Source organism: Myxine glutinosa, chromosome 2, assembly GCF_964187855.1.
Source record: "Myxine glutinosa chromosome 2, kmMyxGlut1.1, whole genome shotgun sequence".
Lineage (NCBI taxonomy): Eukaryota > Metazoa > Chordata > Myxini > Myxiniformes > Myxinidae > Myxine > Myxine glutinosa.
In genome coordinates this window covers 74,448,421-74,454,420 of record NC_136262.1, presented here as the reverse complement: position 1 = coordinate 74,454,420, position 6,000 = coordinate 74,448,421, and positions in this window count along the sequence as shown.

Here is a 6,000-nt window from a genome sequence, read left to right as displayed (position 1 = left end):
GGTGGATTGAGGCAGTGCTCTGCAGACCTGAAACATATGATGCCAAACAAATTAATCCTCCTCAATGTGTCTATGGAGTGGCAAATCTCACAGCAACTACAAAGCCATCGCTACCAGAGTAGCAATTTGGTGACAGTAAACAATGTAGTGGAAATCTCGGCCCGTCACCCTGCAGCCGTTAATGCACGCTGCACTGTGATTGCATCTTGGCTCTGCAAATACTCCATTAAGTGCAGCTCACATCGATAGCATTTAAAGTAAAATGGTGCCGAGAGCAGAGAGCTTGAGGCTGCCGACTTCAAACTAGCAAAAGCCCGTTGATCAATACAAACAAAAATTGCACCGTTTGCTCGAGGCAGGAGAGTAGGAAGGCTGGAGATTTAAGTTCAGTCGTGCTCCTGGATTTAAATTCTGGAAGCGAGGTTCCATAACTGAAAGTAAAATGTTTCAGTGGCCTGTTTGTGGAAATCGTTGAAAGTGCAGTGGATGGTGGTGCAGGGTCGAACCAACAGGGCAACAGGGTTTAAAAACACGACTAAACATCATGAGTTTCATGGTACATGCCACAATGACATAACATAACTACAGGTCTAATCTTCCACTCTTCCACTCCATCAGATGCATCCCCAAGCATAACCCTGTCCACAGATATCGACTGTGCAGTAGAGGGCCAAGTGCAATGCCATCACCTATCGGCCCAAAATGTGAATACATATGGCTAATAGCTTGGTGGCCATTAATCCTTAGGCTGCGGCACACATAAAACAATGCCTTCAACACCCAACAGAGAAATTCCTTCGTAAAGAGTCTGCTTCATACGCCCCTGTGTAGCAACTTCACATGTCTTCCAAACACAAATAAACACACGCACACACCAAAGTGTGGCATTTTTCATCACCAAATCTTACTATAATTCACCAAATGTCCATCTGTCTCTCTGTCCGTCCGTCCGTTCCCGGGTACCGTAAAAAGGGCTGAACCGATCGCAACGATATTTTGGGTGGGTAATCCTGGGGCCCCTGGAGTAAAATAGGCCATATAATTTTTCCAATTTCAGCTTTGGTCTCCAGCATTTTCAGGTTTGGACTCCCGCCTAACGTTATTGTCCCGGGTACCGCAAAAACGGCTGCACCGATCGCAACGATACACCTCCATGCCCGTGGGATTTCCACGGGTGACCCCACCAGTAGTCATAATTAACAAAAGCCAATTGCTTTTCTTGTTGGTGAGACAATGGCAGAACTTCACTTGTGTCTAAAAATATAATCATCATGGTCTTTCAAGTGACAAGGTAAAAAAAATCTTTTACCACAAGTACACTGCCTCACTGCATTAGGAACAATTTAAACTGATGTTATACGTGCATTTCAAAAACATGTAAAATAATCAGCTTTGTAAAATTGAGCAGTAAAAACAAACAACTTAAGTGGTGGATCATGTGATCTAATATGAATATCCGATTCAAACACATTCAAACATAAGAGTACCTTAACCAATATATTTGATTATTCAGTGATGTGTGGAGAAAGAGGTTGGTGAGAAACTTGTGGTGACTTGTACACATAATTTCTACAAGCTGCTGATCACTTGAATTTTAAAAGCCTTTTAATTGTTTATTTGGAACATGTGAGAATCCCATCTTGTAGAGCAGATAAGCAAACATTAGTGGGTCAGCAAAAGTAACAGAACATTGTTGAGACTTGAGGTAGGGTAGAAATTGATAATTTAATTTCCAAAACACAATGCAGTATGATAGCATTGATGGTGTGTGTGTGTGTGTGTGTGTGTGTGTGTGTGTGTGTATGTGTGTGTGTGTGTGTGTATGTGTGTGTGTGTGTGTGTGTGCTTGTGCGTTTTGATGGTATACTACAATATAAGACCCGTCGCTTCGCTGATGGAAATAGCAATCTTTGCTGCTATGGCTTATCTATGGGGAAAAAAAAAAAAAGGATTCCTTGGAGATTCTGCTCTCCGTGCAGGGATAACCGTCATGTGTTGGCATTTGCAGTATTGACATATGTGTGTCCATGTACCCAGAAAATAATGTTTAAAAATTATTTTGGTTTGTTTCCCAAACACTCACAGGAAACACGAATCCACCCTAGTTGGAATTATTGAGATCCGTTAATCCGTTCTGAAGTTATAACACGACAGACAGACAAACAGACAAAGAGCTTCTTTTGTAATACTCGTGGATATATATTGTTGCGGTTTTGCGAAGCCCGTTCCCTTACCAAGGGGAGATTAAGCCCCTTGTTCTCCTTGGGTCTTCAAACCACGAGACTGAGTCGCCACTTCCGGGCAGACGTGGAAAAGGGTCTCGGGACAATTTTTGCACGTACCTAAGTACCCACGCCGCCGCGGAAGCGGGGATTGAGTCTCGCACGAACCACGCGTAATTGAGTACACCCAAGCTGATGGCGTACCATGTGGTCCGTGCTGTTACCTTGCTATTGGAACCCGATCAGAGCGATATAATTCGTACCATGCTAAGTCAATGATGGAAGAGACGAAACGGTCGAATCAAAGGAAGAACAGATTTAATTATTATTTACACAATGTACAATGGTAGAAGAGGAAGAGACACAGGGCAGTCTTAAGCAGTCGTAACCTATTTCCCCAGACAATGGGCCCACTCACACACACAGGGAGATGAAGGAAGAATGTTCATGCGCCGAATGCGCCGGCTTTGGTCCTCCAGGAACAGCTCACCCGGTGTGGCCCTCTGGTGGTCACCGCACGTATCCTGGCGAAGGCAGGCAGGCAGGCGGGAAAGTCCTCGCAACGCGTGCATTGGCAAAGGCAGGCAGGCAGGAAAATATGCGCATCTGTGGCCCGGCACGGCTGTCTTCTACAGCGCGATTAATACAACTGCCGTCAAACTGAGCGCTCCAAACTCATAACTCGTAACTCAGCGCTTTCACTTGGGCTGCGCAACTCGTCTGCACTCAACGGGGATCTGACTCCAGCTCAACTCCACTCATAACTCATGCGCATCCCCTCTCATAACTCATGCGCATCTCCCCTTATATCTCAATTCAGCGCACCTCCTCTCGTCTCATAACTGATGCGCATCTCCCCTTATAACTCAACGGAGGACCCCGACTCATAACTCGTCACTTCAGCTCATAACTTAGCGCATCCCCTCTCATAACTTTCCGCATCTCACCCGAGCTCATAACTGAGGCGGGGGCTCTGGGCACAGGGTTATATCGTCCTGCCCTGGCCCGACTCGAATGTTCCAAACCCCGCCTTTTGCTGCAGTGGTAAGTCACTCCCCTCGAGCCCTGATTGGCGGCTCGCGCTTACCGTCGGCTTCTCCTCCGCCTTCCTTCGGCCTTGATCGACTTGTTCAGTCCAGCCTCGTGGTATTTCGCGCCAAAACCCAAAGCATCGAGGCATCGTAAAGGACCTAACTCTCATTGTCCTACTCAACGCAAAACTAAACACAGGAAAGGTCTACGCTTACATTTACTATGAAATAACTGAGCTTTAAACGAGGCTACATGTTGTAGTGTAACTAAACTATGAGGGGAAATTAACCTTTATTATAAAAACACAAAACCGCAACAATATATGTATGTATGTATGTATGTATATATATATATATATATATATATATATATATATATACACATATATAGTGTACAGATACAGATCCGGCTAGTAGAATTCCTTAAGTGATTCTTCACCATTGAGAGATAGGGCCAAAAATATCCAAACTAGGATATCTCAAAAAATTGTGGACGGATAATTTTGATTAAATGTGATTCTGTGTTGTGATTTACTGGTCTATTCTGGGATACAAAACGTAAACTGTTAATCTGGCGGAGGTATGCTCTCTACTGAGTGCCTTTCTAGTTTCTCAAAAGATATCTTGCCAGGATTGTTGAAAAAAAAATCTGGAAATCTTCCTTCAAAGCTCAACATGTTCCTTCAAATTATCTTGTCGTTACTATCATGCAGTGTGCTCCTAATCACACTCTTATAGTGAATAGGTTGTTTGATTAATTATGATCATTAGATGGTAATTCAAATTCTAAGTTATCTCAATTTTGATTAACCATCCTCTGACTTTGAAGAGCTTGTACTCCAAACTATATTTGGTGACACGTTCCGCTTCCAGTAGAGTGGGTCACTTATCTGAAATACTTCATTCCTTTCAATTATACTCGGCACAGTTTAAATTATTACCATGCCATGACGTTCCACTATCCCGATGACGTCATCATCTTGTTGATGTACTGATATTCTCAGTAAAACTCCGATCAACAAACTTCTGCTTTTAGCTTTTAAAGAGTGTGTGTTTGTATCTTACCAAGGCCCTTCTCCCCCGATTGCTCAGTTTGGCTGGGTGGCCAGCTCTAGGAAGAGTCCTGGTTGTTCCAAACTTCTTCCATTTAAGAATTATGGAGGCCACTGTGCTCTTTGGGAACCTTCAATGCAGCAAATTTTTTTTTTGTAGGCTTCCCCAGATCTGTGCCTCGACACAATCCTGTCTCTGAGCTCTGCAGGCAGTTCCTTCGACCTCATGGCTTGGTTTTTACTCTGATATGCATTGTCAGCTGTGAGACCTCATATGGACAGGTGTGTGCCTTTCCAAATCATGTCCAATCAATTGAATTTACCACAGGTGGACTCCAATCAAGGTGTAGAAACATCTCAAAGATGATCAAGAGAAATGGGAGGCACCTGGGATAAATTTCACGTGTCATAGCAATAGGTCTGAATACTTATATAAATGTGATATTTCAGTTTTTTCTTTTTAATAAATTTGCAAAACTTTGTAAAATCCTGTTTTCTCTGTCATTGTGGGGTATTGAGTGTCGATTGATGAGGGGAAAAATGAATTTAAACGATATAAGCATAAGGCTGCAACATAAGAAATTGTGAAAAAAGTGAAGGGGTCTGAATACTTTCTGAATGCACTGTATATGTATATGGGTTACTCTGAATTGCATTGGAATACTAGTCTATGTGAAGATGAGTGTCAGCTTGCATTGGTCGACAGGATAAATAGCAGTTTTTATCACTTGAAAGTTGATGAGCATACGTCTCCTCTCATGGTGAATGAGATGCAGCTGACATTTCAAGCTTTTTTCCCTTCATTCATCATCTGTTGCTCTGACGAAGGGCTAGCGCTCATTGCATCGCCCAAATCGCAATTCCTAAGTTAATAAATATACTCAGCAAACTTACTTGATGAATTGAATAGTTTCAAATTTAACTTGTGAATTGAAACATGTTGGAAGCATGTTTGTGATTTCATTGATTAGAATATTGGGTAAAGAATAAAGACACATTAATAGGACCAAGGGATGGTAAAAAAAAAAAACATTGGAAGATATTTTACAGTGCCTTCAGAAAGTATTCACACACATTGACTTCTTTCACATTGTGTTGTGTTTAGTCCTGAATTTAAAATTCATTCAATTGGCATTTTCTGTCACTGGCCTACACATAATACCCCATTATGTCAAAGTGGAATTTATTTATTTATTTTTTAGAAAATTTTCAAAATAATTAAAAATTAAAAGCTGAAATGCCTTGAGTCATTGAGTATTCAGCCCTTTTGCTATGACATTCCAAATTGAGCTCAGGTGCATCCAATTTCCTTTGATCATCCTTGAGATGTCTCTACAACTTCATTGGTATCCACCAGTAGCCAATTCAAATGATTGGACATGATTTAGAAAGAAACACACCCTTCTATGTAAGGTCCCACAGTCGACAGTGCAACTCAGAGCAGAAACTCTATCATAAAGTCCAAGGAACTGTCCGTAGAACTCCGAGATAGAATTGTGAGGAGAAATGGATCTGGGGAAGGGTATGAAACAATTTCTAGAGTGTTGAACATTCCCAAGAGCACAGTGAGCTCCATCATAAGGAGATGGAAAGGATATGGAACTACCCAGACTCTTCATAGAGCTGGCTGTCCGACCAAATTGAGCAATCGGGCAAGAAGGACCTTGGTCAGGGAGGTGACCAAGGAATCATTAA